Here is a 16,169-nt window from a genome sequence, read left to right as displayed (position 1 = left end):
TATGATTGTTTACATCGTTATCGTTCATCACCTGTGTCGTTATCATGATCACCATCCTCACCGTGTCCGTTACCTTCTTCATCACCTCATGACTAGCATCAATATCAATATTATCCTCATGACTTCGAACAACTGGCATCCCCACAATTACCCTCATCATTGTCACCGCCATTGCCGTAATCTCCTTGATCATCATTGCCATCGCTTCCATCAGCAAGGACACCACTGCTCAGTGCTCAGTAGGGATCACTTGCGTTCCCATCTTTATAGTCATTACTTCCTTCAGTCTTCTGGGGAGGGGGGATTGTGAGTTAATGTCTAAGGGAGGCTGGGTGTGGTGGCTTACTTCTGTACTCCCATAACTTGGAAAGACAAGGCAGGAGGATTGCTGTGAGTTTAAGAGCAGTTTGGGTGACACAGTAAGTTCCAAGCCAGATTGGAGTGGAGCGCGACCCCGCCTCAGCAAGGAAAGGAAAAGTCCTAAGGGATTTTTTTTATTCCTAGAGACTTGGGTTCCAGTCTGCAGCGCCTCCCGCTGCTGAGCCATCTGCTGCAGGAGCAGCCTGCAACTTTGGGAGGGGACATAGGGCACCGCCTTCCATCTCCATACTTCACTCTTTACACCAGGCCTGCTTCCTGCCAGACCCTGCTTTGGATTCCATCCAGACCACGTTCCTTTTCGATGTTCATGAAACAAAGGCTTGATTTTTTTCCTTCTCTCCAAACCCCTTTCTGCCCACTCGGAACTCCTGTGAAAATAGCATCCGTAGCCACACCTCGGGCCGATCTGTGTCCTTGTGCTCAACGCACATGCTCTGCCTTTCACACCACAAACGGCTTTGCTCCGGGGGGGGGGGCGGGGGGGATATGTTTTCTCTCTGCAGAACTGCCGTTTTTAGGCAACACATAGAAGGCAAGAGAGACGAGTTCACTTTCCCTTCCCCTGGAAAACCCCACCAAGATGTTGTTTGCCTTTGCTTTCTCTGGAGGGGAGATATTTTTTGACAGCTTTCATCACTAATCTGGCTCTCGGCCCTACAACTAGTGCCAGCTTGGAAAGGAAGCAGAAGAAAGCTTAGATGAGCAAAGACAAGATTTTCCCAGAGGGGCACAGCACCACCAGAGCTCAGCACTCTTAAGGGCCCTGTGGCAAGCCTCGCCTTCGCACCCCACAGGGGCTGCCCTCCTCACGGAGGGGGCCTGAAGGAGGACATACACTGGCCTTGTAAAGCCCTGGTAGAATAGGGGACCGGCCACTCACTGAGGTCTCCAGATCATCCTCTTCAACATGCTTCTTCCGGAACTTTCATGAAGTAGGATGGAGATGGGTAATGTGTTCTGGGGTTGCAAAACCCCAACCAGAGACTGATTCTGCCTTAGTACTGTCCAGCCCAGCACTGGGAAGAGCTCAGTGGAATCAGCATCATGCTGAGCATGGTGTTTGTAGGGAAATGTGGGCAAAATCCCTGGTTCCCAGACAAGGGTCATTTAGTCTAGAGCAGCTTGGGGGCAGGTGGAGATGGAGGTAATGCTTGAGCTGGCTAATAAGTTTTCCTCTCTTAGGACACAGGCCTCATCTGAAACTACTGAAGCCCACTGTCCACACTCATCTCTTCTCCCCATGCTAGCCCCGTGCACCCCCTTCTGTGGCTGGAGGAGAGAGAGCCCTTCAGATGCTGGCAGCAGCTTCCCAGGGGCCTGCCTTTTGCTTTCCCAGGCTCCCTTCTGAGATCCTCACGGCCTTGCTGCTCCATTCACATGGTCCCAGATCCTACACTGCTGCTTGACACTGTGGGCCCAGTGGGCCAGGGCCAGGACAACACCATTGCTTTTCCACTCCACACTGTCATCCTGCCTGCATCAGACCTTCCTGCTTAGCCACCTCCTAGATTTCCAGAATCCCACTGTACTGGCCCAACAAAGGGGTTGATTGTCCAAGGAGATGCCCCGGGTGAGAGTGTAATTGGGCCTTTGGGCCACATGGGTCAGATGGTAGCACTTCAAAGATCCCAGGCACTTCTTTCTTTTGTTAACTCTCTTGGTGGTTTCTGTCTCAGCACCAGATTCCAGCTGGCTTGTCTTGGGTCGGGTGTTTTGATGATGAGGGGGCGGGATTCAAAGAGGGGCCTCTGATTGGCTTGGCTTGTGTCGGGAGCACTCGACAGCAATCAGTGGGCAGGCAGGGTCACCTCATATGAGGACATCAGGACCCATTCCTTCAGAATCAGAAGGGAAGTCAGGGAAAGAGGCCACTGCGAGCTGAGAAAGAGCCCTCAAGTGCCCCCATGCCCTCCATGCCCGCCACTATGTCTTCAATTTGTGGTCCTTCTGCTCCGAGCCCCAGGTCCCCCCCAGGTCCCACATCTTGAAAAGAGCCAAAAGCTCACTTCTCAGCCTTTTAGCCAAGATCAAACATAAAGTGCCAACTAGACTGAGATTATTGTGATCATGAAAAACATATATAGTAAATGACAGTGACCTGGATGTCCCATGGCGGGCCTACATACCTTTCCTCAGCTCTTCCCTATTTGAGGGCTTTCACGTGAGGGCCTGGGAGTGGGAAGGTTATTGTCTGCTGTCAAGGTTGAGGGCGATGGGCACTGAAGACGGCGGGATGCTTCCTCTGGTAGGAAATGTTGTGGATTCTCTTGGTGTCCCAAGAGACACCAGCTACCAGGCTAGTGGCTCTGGACAGGAGTCCTGGAGGCTCTGGGTAGTCTGGGAGGATTGACAGGTCCTATGGCTTGACTTGGGACTGTTCTGGAAAGTCTATTGCCACTCATGTGGAAATGGAAGAGGGGAGTGAGTGCTCTGTAGGTCTGGGCCAGAAGGTTGAGCTACTTGGAGGTGAAAATGAGCCTAGCTTGGGCAAACAATACAGAAAGCTAGAGAAGGATCTGTGCAGTGTGAGTGGGGCAGGCATGAGTTGGAGCCCAGGGTTCTGCAGACTGATTCTCGAATGAAGAGTAGATGCCCACAGTGTGCACTGTGGAGTGGAGTGCTGCATGTGGTCTGCTGGTTTACTGCAGTGGGATTGGGCAAGGGAGCCTGGTGGCATGGAGGTCACATAGACTATTACTGTCCTGTTGTGGGTGGAAAGTGGCCAGAACCAGTGTTGCTGACATCAGGGGAGGAAAGGCTAAGGCAGGAGGAAGTTGGAAAGGAACGTTGAGAAGGAAAGTGGAGTTAAAAGAGGAGTTGGAGTTGCAGGTTCCTGGCAGTGGGAGGCCTAGGATCCAAGGAAGTGCATTCGGGAATTAATAGACCCAGACAGCATCCAGAGACACAGAAGAAGACAGGGGTCTTTGCCCAAGGCCAGATGTTTGCTGTGGGGGTCTGAGATCCTCAATCCAAAAGGAAACATGTGACTGAGTGTGTGACTGGGCCTGGAAGGGAAGGTGTAGAAAGGATGGTGGAGCATTGGGTGGGATTCTTGGGAATAGAGCCCGTGAGAGGAAAGAACAGGTCAGCCCCCAGGACTGGTCTGGGTCCACCTCACTGGGCTCTTCCAGTTGCAGGACAAGGATGATACTAGGGGAAAGAGAGAGGCCTTCTCTTGTTCCTTATGGAGCTCATAGCTGAAGGAAGTGAAGAGACTGGTCCCAAAGGCTGCTCAGGGGTCACCCATAGTGGGGCCAGAACTGTCTCTGCTACTCACAAGGAATATGACTTTGGACCAGCCATTCCATGCCGACCCCTGTTTCCACATGTCCATTGGATGATGGTGCAGAGGAGGGAAACAACCCAGAAAAGACCTTTGTCCAGTTCCTGTCGTGTTTATTTAGAGACATGGTTAGCTGTAACTGTTACTAAGGAGACAGGTATCCATCCCAAGTGCTAAATGCTATGGGCAGAACTCCTGTGATGGATGGATGGCTCAGCACAGAGATGGAGCATTTAAAAACAACAGTAACATGTTGTGAGCTTGCCAGGACACTATGGCCCATTCATTGTTCTTCTGAGCTTGTTACAAAACACATGGCCAACAGCTACCATGCTGGGGAGCACCACTGTCTCAACACACAGGCAAGTTCTCTCCCTACTCTCCAAGGGGAATTACAACACCTCAGAGCTTCACCTGTCACTCATCCAGGTCACTCACTACCTGGTATATATTAGTGCGATTAGATCGAGGACTTTATGTCACACACCACAGTGTGAATTCAGAAATTCAAACCTGTGAATTCATAAACTTGCAATCACAGGTCCATCCATGCCAACCTGGGAATCAGTCTTTTGTTTCACAAGTGACTTGTGTTCACCTCGCCTCCCATACTTACCAAGCCTGGAGTGCATTAGACTGAGTGTGTGAATACTCCACTCAAGACCTCTCAGGAAGGATTTGCCCCTGGGTCCCTCTCTGCCTTGCCACCTCTCCCTAAAATCCAAGTGTCTAGTTCTCAGCCGCCCTTGCTGGGCCTTCAATCATATTTTCTGAATAGACTATCAACCAAAGGCTCCTAGCGTGTCTCCGGCTCCTAGCGGAAAGGAGACGCGGGGCAGACAGGCTCTGAAGTCAGGGCATGTAAAAAACGTGTTGAAAGGCAAAAAGGACATCAAAGGTAACCACAGAATTGAAGTTTTGATTCACCCAGACACAAGCCTGGTAGAGGTGAGTACAGAGTGCTGGCGGATGGATATGTTTAAGAGAAGTGACTGGAGATGTCTGGAAATCTGTTCCAGGCATCAGAACTTTTGTGAAATTAATTCTGCCCAAAACCTGTGTGAGGTATTCCAATCACTAGCAGAAGGGGGCTGCTGTTCCCGGATCCCCTCAGTCCCCCATTCTAGGAGAGAGCTGCCTGCCACTCCTCTTGTGGCTTTGGTTCCTGGAGACTGTGGGGAGGGAATCTCAGAACGGTGTCTGTGGAGACAGATTGGAAACCAAAAGCCAAATGTCAGTCCATTGTGGCTGTTCTGAGGAGTGGGGAGTGTCTAGTGGGCAAAACTGAACAGTGGCTTGCGGGGAATAGGGCTGAGCAGTCTGCATTCAGAGAGTGTGAGAGTCTCTGAGATCCCAGGCTGCTCTGGCAGAACTGTGATCAGCATGGGTGCAGGATGTGCCTTTGTGGATGCAAATTCCAAGCAGACATTCATAGAAGGGACAGGGAAACCTTTATGCTCCAGCTTCCTTCATCCCAAACTGACCCAAGCAGCATCCAAGATGGAGTTGGAAAGCGTGTCCTTGGGTAACAAGTAATTCTCAACCCAGGCCTGTCCTCAGATGCTCAAGCTAGGACCTGCCTGCCTCTGCCCCTGCAGGGTGAGTCATGCTGTCCGAGACCACCAGCAGCATATGATGTGGAGCCCATGAGGCACCCAGTCTGTCCTAAGGCAGAGTGGGATTAGGGAGCTTTAGGTTTCTAGCGTACATACTGCATGCAGGCTGTTCCTCCGGGCAGGAGTGGGAGGCAGGACGCTGGGGCTGTACCTCCTGGAATTGGGAATTATTGGGGACTCCGCAGAGGCTCAGCCATCCTTCCACCCCCACACTTCCACCCCAGTAATTGAGAGAGTTCCTGCCTCCCTTTTTTTTTTCTTTTTTCTTTTTTTTTTTTTTTTTTGTTCGGCACATCAGAGGCAGCGGCTGGGCCTTCGGTCAGGAATCTGAGCAAATTGGAGCTGAAATTGTCTCAGCAGGTAAGGGGACGCTCACTGTTAGCCAGTCTCTGTGGATGAGCAGGGAGGAAGGCACATTTCTCTGCCTATTGATGCTGTCGCCTCCACACCCCACCCCAGGAGCCCAGACCTGCCTTTTGCATTAGAGCCCTCGCTCTGCCCCAGCTCTGGGGCTGGTATACATGTCCAGGAAGAGCTGAGTACGGATTCATTAACTGCTGATGACAGGTAGCAGTGAGGAAATGGCCTCTCCATTTCTGTAGGCTGCCTGCCATAGCTAGGGAAAGCCTGTGTTTAGGAAATAGTCACTTAGCGCTTACAGGACTTTAAGAGAGCCCTTCTCAGCCTCAGGCTCTGCACTGCAGAAAGGCTTGCAAAAGCACTTGCCTCTCAAGAGTGAGGACCAGATTTTGCGACCCTAGAAGCCATGCAAAGTTGGGCAGGTCTTGGATCTTGGGAGATGGGATTTGAGGAGCAAGCAGGCTGGTTAACTATTCCAAAACCAGGAGCTCCTAGTTCAGCCAGAGAGTGCACCCAGGAAACAAGGTAGGGAGTGGTGGAGGAAGACACCCATGTCAAACTCTGACCTTCTCATGCAATTGCGCACACTCATGGGTGCGCATACACATGCAAACATGCGTGGACTCCCTAGAGGCCTTTGGACACCTTGGGGGCCACTTGGCTACTCCACACTTTTAAAATTAATTTCTTCAACTAGCATACAAGGTAATTAGCTTCTCTGTGACATTTTCTTGCCTAGGTCATTGTGCCTTGTTCCTATTCATTCTCCCCCCTCACTGCCCTCCCACATACCCGGTGCACCCTTCTTTCTGATCCCCTTCCTCTCTACAAATGGTCCCACTTCCTGCTTTCATGTTGTGTATATTTCCTTCTCTTGTCTCTCTCCCTTATAACCTCCTCCTCCTTATTCCTAGTCCCCCTTTCTAGTTCTCTCTCTCTCTCTCTCTCTCTCTCTCTCTCTCTCTCTCTCTCTCTCTCTCTCTCTCTCCTCTCTCCCCTCTCTCTCTCTCTCTCTCTCTCTCTCTCTCTCTCTCTCTCTCTCTCTCTCTCTCTCTCTCTCTCACACACACACACACACACACACACACACACACACACATACACACGTATGCTCTTGACCAGAGAGAGTTTTGGAGTTTTGTTCTTAGCAGACAGAGTGGTGGTCTCTGGGTCCACATTCAAAGCTACTGTTCTTGCTGGTGGTAGTCACACTAACCCAGCAGGCTTGGTGGTAACCCCTAGCCCTTGCACTGGTGTGCTCATGGGGACACTCCTCTATGGCTTCTTTTCCTGGATCATATGTTATTAGCCTTTGCTGTCTTTCACATGAGTAAGGCGGGTTGGACTGTGTGCGTTTGTGTGTGTACACATTTGGAGGTGTGTATGCATGTGTGTGCACTGTGTGGGTGTGGAGGGGCATATATTGATGCCTGGTGTCTTCTTGATTGCTCTTCCCCCCTTTTTTTTGACTGAAGAATGATCTTCCATTCAAGCCCAGAGCTTGCTGACTTGGCCAGTCTAGCTCTCCAGATCCCATCTCTGCCTTCCATATGCTGGAGTATCAAGTGAGCCACCACACTAACTTGGTATTTAATTTTTTAAAATTTTACATCTATGGGTGGTTTACGTGTTTGTGCACTACATGCATGCAGTGCCCATGAGACCAGAAGAAAACACTGAATCTCCTGGAACTGGAGTCACAGATAGTTGTGAGCCATTACATAGATGCTGGGAAGAACCCAGGTCCTCTGGAAGAACGCACAGCGCTCTTAACCACTGAGCCATCTCTCCATCCCTCCTCCCCGATAGGTATTTTATGTAAGTTCTGGGGATCTCAACTGTGGTCCTCATGCATGGCCAGCACTTTACCCACTAAGCCATCTCCCCAGTCCCTTAGACTTCTTTAAGAGACGTTGAAGTTTAGGGGGATCCTATGTGACTTTGAACTTGTGTTTTCTGCTTCGAAGGGGCAAAAAGCTAGAAGCTGTTATGAGTTGTCCTGGGCTCTGAGGAGAAACAATCAATTTGTGTTTGTGTTATGAATGGAAGGCATCACTTCAACAAGGCAGTACCTCTGCCCGTGGGTTTATGTTAAGAGCACCCTTCACTGGATGGAGCTTAATGGGAGCCAACAGCATCCGGAAGCTCTCAACAGCTGTCACTGTGGCAGGTGCATGTTCTACTCCCTTGCATGATCATAATCCAGTCTTGTCTCGGCTATGCAAGCCAATGTCAGGGTTCTTGATAGCCTTCCCTTACCCCGTGGCACATGCAATGTCCGCTTTTGTTATAATATTTTGTGTCTTAGGACACAGAGCCTCTGGTCCGATGCTCATAGAGACACACCTAGTCTCCTCCCCAAGGAGGCAAAGATCGAGATGAACCAAGGCCTGGGAGAATAGTGGTCGAGGTGCCTCATAGCCAGGAGCATTTGCTCTGTAGAAGGTTCTGAACCCTCAACATCCTGACAGCAGATCACACCACTGTCCTAAGATGATCACCTTCCCATGGTGTATACTGTGGGGCACCCTTACCTCACAGTAGCCTGGAGCTTAAGTCGGTCTCTGAATCAAGGGGTGGTTGAGACTTGGAGAACCAAGGGAGAGGAAATGGGTAGGGGGCAAGAATACTCCTCCCTAGAAGTGCTCAGAGGGTTTCTCCCTGTTAAAGCCATGAGTCTGATAAGGGCACAGTGCTGTCCAGGCTGCAGGCATGGGGGTCCGTCCATGTTCCTGTTTGTTCCTCAAACACTTGACCCAGCTCTCAACACCTCATGTTGAGAACACAGGGCTTAGCACGGGGTCTGAGTAGCTGGGCTCCATTCTTATTTCCACAGTGACTAGACTGTGAGTGGTTGCAGGAAAGGAGGTCAAATGATACAAGATGATGCTCAGAATGTGACATGCATACCAGCTCTTGCCTTTGTATTACTTGAACTTGGGCCAAACTCTGGCACCACCAAGAGCACCAGCCCTGGCACTACCAACATCCCAAGCCTAACCCTTAAAGCCTTGATTTGAGGGTCCTTCATTTGGTACTTGCCTTTAAGTTCCCTGTTCCAGATATCAAGGCAGATATGCAGGTCCGGCTAAGACAAGAAAGGGGGCATGACTCGATTAGGGAGAAAGGCCTCCATGTGCATCTACTGTCCTCTCTCCAATGATCTCAGCCTTCCATGGACAGGCATGCCCCACCTGCCTGGCATGACAGGCCATTCTCCGAGCTCTCCATTGCTTTTGCAGTGGCTCCTCACTTTTTATCTAACCCGGAGCCAGCTGGGAAGCTAGAGCCATCACCTCAGATCACTCTTCTCTTTTCTGGGTTCTCATGGATTGTGGAAGTGAAGCATCCTCAGGGGTCAGCATCCGAGCCCCCATGGGTGCCCAATCAATGCCCCACTCCTTGTGGAAGTTGGAGCCAGTTTACTGTGTTAGCCTCTGCCTCCAAGAGCTGTGCCTGCTGCCTTGCCTGGGCTTGTGGAGATCAGGACTCTGAAGCCTCTGCCGGCCACATCACCTCCTTCTCCTCCTCCAGGCACAAAGGATGGTCACTGGGCCTGGGATAGCTCTAGCATGGCTAGGGAGCAAATCACCCAGGCTCTGGCAGCCTCATCCTCAATCTTGTCTCCTTTGCCCATTGCCTAGGAGCTGCTCTTCCGGCTTGGAAGGGAAGAGGTAGCAGTCCACCTCCACTTTTGCCTGGCTGCTGCTCTGAAAGACAGAGTGCAAGTTTCCAATCTAGAGTCCAGAGGGGGAAAGGGATCAGTCCCCATCTGTATCTCAGCGGCCAAGGGCTCTGTGAGTGACTGTGGGGTGACTCATTGTCTCCTCATTTACCCTCAGTGAAGGTCTTCAAGTCAACTTGCCCTTCACATTGACTTTGGCTGCTGGTACACTCAAACTATAGGAACATTAACATGAAGGTGGCCAAGGGCTTGCCTTTGAGGGCCATACACCACATGGGTGCCAGGCACTCCAAAGTCTATGTGGCCTAGCATAGACTATCCTCACAAGGCTTTAAGTTGCAACCAGGAAGGGGGATCTAAATTTTACCCGGGGTTGGAGAGTGATGAAGGATCCTGAGCCTTTGTGGGTAAGGACAGCTCAAGGGCATGGCCAGGCAGGGAGTCAGCTCTGGGCAAGCGCTGGGAGATCTCACCTCTGGTAGAGTCTCAGCACTGGGGAGGGGTATCTTGGGAAGCAACATGAAGGTTATTAGGCAGAACGTGAGTGAGTTTCAGAAGGAAGGCCAGGGCCATGCCAAGAGTTTGGCTTTGTTATTATTGTTGTTGGCATTGGGGAGCTATTGATGACTCAGGGCACAAGATAATTGTCCATGTTTCAGAAATACTATTTTGGTTATTGGTTATACACATCATCCAAAGACCTACATGTTAAAGGTTTAGTCCTGAGCTTGGTGCTGTGTGAAGGTGGTGTGATCTTTAAGAGGTGGGGCCTGGTAAGAGGTCTTAGGTCATTAGGATGCCTCCTCCTTGAGGGGATTGTGGGATGCAGTCTCTTCCTCTTTCTTCTATAGCCAGACAGGTGAAACAACTCCTTCTGCCACATGTCCTCAGTGTTATCCACTGTTCTGCCCTAGGCCCCTCTGTGGTGGGCCAAAACCTCCAGAACTTTGAGCCAAAAGAAAACCTTTCCTTTTTGAAAGCTGATTGTTGTAGGCATTCATTGAAGGGTGAAGAGCTGACTGACGTGGTGGTGGTGGTGGTCTGGGTATCTTTGATGAGAGCAATAGTTTTTGACAAATGAGCATGTGTCCCTCCCAAGTGTCTTCTCAACTGAGACACGGGTCATGGCCTGGAACAGTAGAAACTTCTGGAGTCACCTGGAGTTTCTCTCTGGACCTCTAGCAGTTCTCAGCTGCTGGCCCTTCCTCCTTGCCCACTCTGCTGCAGTTCAGTTCTGGAATCTCTCCCCCAAGCCCGTGTGTTGAAGATGGCCCTAGCGTGGTGTTACTGGGGGTTGGTGTGGACTTAAAGAGATGGAGTCAATGGAAGGTTTTTTTGGGTCACGGAAGTGGGGGGTTGGGGGGGGTGGACCTTCTTCCGCTTCCTTTCGCTTCCTGACTGAAATAGTTACTTTTCTCATTGCTGGAACCAAGTGGCCTGCCAGGAGCAACTTAAGGGAAGAAGAGTCATCCATCACGGTGGGAAAGGCATGGCAGAGTTCATGGTAGAGGCTCGTCCATGTGGCCACAAACAGGAAGCAGAGAAAATAGGCCAGAGCCAGGGACCTTCAAAATCTCACCTCGCAAAAGTCTCCACAGCCTCTAAAATAACATCACGAACTGGGGGCCAGGTTCTCAAATCATGAACCTGTAGGAGACATGCTAGACACAAAACAATGCCAATCATGAAGTACTTAAGCAGGTTTGCTTACCTCACACTGCCATAATATGTGATCTCATAATATGTAGCCTCATAATATGTGGCCTCATAATATGTGGTCTGGAATCTCTGAAACAGGGAACCGAAGCTTGCTTCTTTAGCAGGGCCTGGTGGAGCACATCTGTAATCTCAGCACTTGGGGCGGGAGGGGGGGGGCAGGGCGGGGGAGGGGCATGGGGCACAGGCAGGGTCATCACCACGAGTTCAAGGCCAGCTTGGTCTATATAGCAAGTTCCAAGGCAACCATGTCTCATGAAAACCAAACAGAAAAAAAGCAGACCAAGATCTCTTCTTTTTACCAGTTGTTTATCTGGGGTACTTGTTATAGCAGCAGGAACTATCTAGCATACCTCCAATACGGAGGCGTGAGATTTAGAAAGAAATACTGGCCTGGCATCCTGGTGATGGAGGGAGGCATCTGCCCTCTAGCCTTCCTTCACCTCTACAGTTCCCTTCCTAAACTCACAGAAGAGGAAGCCCCACCTAGGTGCCACCCGCTAACTCCTTCTGCAGGCTGAGAACAGTATTCAATCCTGGAGGGATTCTGAAAGCCAGGTCTTGTCAGGAAAGGTAGGTATGAACCTGGTTTCTTGAGGTCACCATGGTAACCACCTGGAGGCAGGAAGGGAGCTGGGAGTGGAGCAGGGCTGAGTCACACTGAGGAGGAGGCTGTCCCCGGGTGGGTGAGGGGATTCAGGGCAGACAGAGAGAACTGCTTGCTGCTCCATGAGTCTTTGCCTTCCATAGCTCTGTTCCTGTGGAAGTCTCACATGTCCGTGTTGTTGAAATCTGGCCCAGAGGACTGAGGGTCCACCCTGTGTTGGGTGCCTGGGGACAAGTGTAGCAGAAGAGACCGGATGGAATGTTAGGCTACCTGTCAAAGCCCTTCCCAGCCTGGTCTTCGCTGACTATCTTAGTTTCTTTTTCCTGAGGCTTTGATAAAATACCCCAACAAAGGCAGCTCAAAGGAGAGGAGGTTTATTTGAGTTCACAGTTCAAGGGCACAGTCCCTTGTGTCAAGAGAATCCAGGCAGTGGGAACTTGAAGCAGTTAGTTACACGCCATCCACAGTCACGAAGCAGAGAGCAGAGAATGCTGGTGTTTAGCATTTTATACAGTCCAGGTAATGTGTTATCCACAGTCAGGGTGCGGCTTCCCACATCAATTAACCTACTCACAGTAACCCCTCACAGGCATGCCCAGAGGCTAACCTAACCTGTGTAATCCTTCGTGGGTGTGCCTGGAGGCATCTCCTGTGATTCCAGATCCTGTCAGCTTGACAATGCATACTAACCATCACACTGACCCTCCCCCTCTCCCCCGTTATATTTTCTCAGGGCATTCTTTGTGTCCCTAACCCCACTGCCACCTCAGGGTTCCATGATCCAGCCCAGCTGCCTTTCTCAGAAGAGACCAGGACTCACATTAGTACCTCAGCCTGATTTGCCTTTCCTCTTTGGGACACCCCCCCCCCATTTCATCCTTAAGCTTCAGGGGCAGATGTCTCTCCATCATGATGTCTCATAATCTTATACTCTTTCCTCCTCTTCCTCCTTCCCCTCTGTCTTTCTTATTTTTTGAGACAGGGTCTTGCCACGAAACCCTAGCTGTCCTTAAATTCATGGCAATCCTGCCTCAGTCTCCTGAGTGCTTGGATTACAGACATGAGCCACTACACCTGGCTAAGATCTCCCGTTAGTAACCTCTCCCAGGTGGCTGCCATATGGATCCAGTTCAGTACTGAGTGGGTATTCTCTAGTGAGTGGGCATGTGCCCGCCTGGTCTCTGGGTAAGAAGGCCTAGCAGTGTTCAACTATATGGAGCTCTGCAGACACTCCTTGAGGGAGGGAGTGAATGATGAATCGATGAATGAGTGAGTCTGATGATGCCACCAGCCAAGCCCCACAGTACTTGAGCTGTGCTTGGAGCATCCGCACCTGGCATTTGAGCTTGGAAGCTAAGCTGCTGCTGCTGCTGCTGCTGCTGTGGTTAGAGAGGGGCTCAGAGCACTTTACAGGTTGTCCAGCTTAACTGCATTTTTATTTCATAGGTGATCAAAGTTCACATGCTGTCCTGGCCAGACCAGATCCTGGATTGTCCCCTTAGGACATACATGCATAACCTTCTGTCCGTCCATGCATCTGTGTGCGCTCTGTGTGTTATCTGTTTATAAATACAGCTGTGTTTACATCCGTTACATGTACCGATAACCTATGTAAATGTGTAATGTATAGTAATCTATCTTTCCTATCCAACCATCTCTCATCTATCATATCTATCTGTCCGTCTTTCCATCCGTGATCTATTATTGTCTGCCTAGCTTTGCCATCTACATTTAAGTATGATATCTCTCTGTCTGCCTAACGGAGCCTTGCTCGGAATTTGGGTGGCCTGGGTTTGAGAGTCAGGAAATTGGGAAGGAGCTGGGAAAAGAGAGAAAGAGGAGTGCTTGTAGCTCTCAGGCCTGGGAGGCGTGATGCTGGCCTGAGGTAGTGGAGAGACAGATACCCTGGCTTAGAGCGGCCACTGCAGAGAGTGAGGGACCAGGATCAGGCTGAAGGTGTGCTGCTGCAGCTCAGAGGCAGGCTGCTTGAGGGCCGCGGGGACGGGGCCTCCTGAGAGATGGTGTCATTCACGGTGAAGACAAGGAGGGCTATTCTCAACGCCCCCGCTGAGGGTTCCCAGCCTCATGTTATTAGCCAGTGTGTGGGAGGGAGATTGAGGATCTCCGGACATGGACTAGGACATCCTGGGGACAGCCCGAAGACATGGTATGGAAAAAAAAAGAAGGCGGAGCTGAGAGAAAGAAGAATCTCAGGCTTCGGTGAGGAGGGCGCCCCCTGGCACCGCTGTGCGCTCCGTGATGTGAGCCTCCAGTTGGCCAGACCTGGAGCGCCACGTCACCCTTCTTTGGCTGCGGGGCTGACTTGATGCGCGCTGAGTGATGGGGGCGGGGGGAAGGGGCACCAAGGTCTGGGACCTGCCTAACTGCGTCAGGACACGGGCAGAGGTGGAGAAGGAGGTCGCCCCCGGATTCTCTCCGGAGCTGGCTGCTCTTCACCCGGCAGCCGCCTGCTGTGCCCAGGAGCCTCCCCGCAGGAAGGCAGCTGCAGCGAAGAACAGGGGCTCCGGGTTTTGGAGCAGGGGTGTCTCAGTCAGTGCAGGTCTTCAGAGAGAGCCGCCTGGTCTAAGTCCAGTTGCCGGGTCTTATAGTCCCATCGGAAGGAGCAGAGAGAGCCACTCAGGCTGCAGAGTGTCGCACCACTGCCCGCCAGCGGTGTCTTGGCGCAGCACTTGAGGCGGGCGGTGCTGTGTTGCTCCACCGCCTCCACCTGTACATGTGTCTGGGGCGTTACTGCAGGGAGGCGGAAGTGGGCCCAGGCCTATCCCTCACTCCCATCCCATGCCTATTCTCCATCTCCACTCATTTCCTTAGCTCCATACCCCACACTAGCCTTCTCTACAACCTTTCTTCCAATGTGAGCCAGCCAGTGTTGGGGGCGGAGTCAGAGTATACCAGGAGAGGATCTGCTGGAAGTGGAGAATATAGATTGCCACCAACAACCCCCTTGGACATCACAGTGTTTTCCTGATTGAGTGCATTCCGGCAAACAGCAGTGCCTTGTGTCTCCAGTCCTAGGGTGAGCCCAGTCCTGATTTCTCATGTGGACATGCTTGTTCCAGATCCACACATTCTGTACCCTTTCCTGGCTTCTTTGGCTCCACATTCCATTGGTCTGAGTCATGAGTTCTGCATGTGTTTGCAGATGGCTTCACATTTCACCTTTTAAACAAGACACAGTCCCTCTTTATGTGACAGCTGAGGCCCACAGTGAGGGTCTTTCTTGCTATCGGGTTCCTTTCTCTGTGTCCTGGGACCTTCATTTGGTGACCAGGCTATTGCTCATTGGACAGCGGCTTTACCCAGACCTATGTTGATTGAACCTCAATCTTGGCACCTAAATTTAACTCAATAACTCTTCTTTTCTCCGTGGGAAGATGGAGCTGAGAGCAAACCTTGAAAAGAATGCAGAGCTAAATGTCCAGTGAGCCTGCCTGTACCCCTCAGGGCCTCCAGGAAGAGACAACAGGGCAGGAGGAGGGTTTCCATCTGGGTGGCAGTGTTAGCATAGCGCTGCTCCTCTAATGAATGTCCTCTGAGAGGCCTCAGGGGGTTTTCTAGCCTTCCAGGAAAGAATATTTGTAGGCCTACATGGGTTACCACCTTCCCTTTAGATATTTACCTTTTGTGGTTAGTTCCCTGCCTGCTTTTGAACATATGGTCCTTTTTAAAACTAGAATCGATTTTCCCAGAAAGGGAGCAAAAGAGCCCCTGTGTTCATGGGGAGCCTTTCCTTTCTCACCTGTAATAAAGATCCAGCTTCAGTGGGAAGGGCAAATGCTTAGGGGCTCTGGAAATATGGATTATGTAAATGAGCTATTTAAGGACCTTTAAAAATGCTGACCGGGTCTGGAGTATTTACTGGCTGTTAGAGGTGTGGATTGTCTAATGGGCATTTGGGGACCTTTAAACACTGTGATTATGACAGATCTAGAGAGCTACCAAATCCCTCCTGGCCTCTCCCGCCTGTCTGCTGGTGAGGAAAGGCGTGCTTGGGCAAAGCAGTGTTTACATGGAGCCTGGGGTCCATGCTGCTAGTGGCCTGACAGTTGAGAAGGGGAGAGATTTAGAGAAGGTGGTGGCCTCACAGAGGCCACTTCCAAGTGGCTTGGGTCACGTGGGCTAAGAAGCAGAGCCATAGACAAACTGTGTCCTGAGGTCCACGTAAAAAGCCCCGCTGTTTAAAGATGCCCTCTGAAGTAGCTTTTGACTTTTTTTGTTCAACTCCTTTGGCAAATTGTGGGTAGAGAATCAGTAGAAATAGGAGGATGCTGGCTCTAATTTCACTTCTCTCACCAGTTCTAGAAGCATTAGATTCGGGGATGGCAGGGTCTCCCTGAGCTACAAGGCTCTGGGCCAGAGTGCCAAGTTGCCATTTAAAGACAAGGGAACAAATATTCAACCTTGGAAGCACTGTTTGTGCCATCAGGTTGTGAAGAGTCTTTGGGCGATCTTGGGCCTCCGTAGGCCAGGCTAGTGGACTCAGTCTATAAGAGCACCCAG

At 51.0% G+C, this 16,169-nt stretch overlaps 1 protein-coding gene across 1 annotated transcript in view; it reads left to right on the top strand.

Annotated features, from left to right (window-relative positions):
* Positions 1-11,231: 11,231 nt before the first annotated feature.
* Positions 11,232-16,169, top strand: part of LOC131919323 (XK-related protein 6) — an 83,165-nt gene continuing 78,227 nt past the window's right edge. The window contains exon 1 of the mRNA XM_059273492.1: positions 11,232-11,614. The gene's annotated coding sequence lies outside the window, so the exon portion shown is untranslated. The remainder of the gene's footprint in view (positions 11,615-16,169) is intronic.

Source organism: Peromyscus eremicus, chromosome 9 (assembly GCF_949786415.1).
Source record: "Peromyscus eremicus chromosome 9, PerEre_H2_v1, whole genome shotgun sequence".
In the NCBI taxonomy this organism is placed as follows: Eukaryota; Metazoa; Chordata; class Mammalia; order Rodentia; family Cricetidae; genus Peromyscus; species Peromyscus eremicus.
Note: the sequence above shows the minus strand (reverse complement) of the source record. Positions and strands in the feature narration are given on the sequence as shown.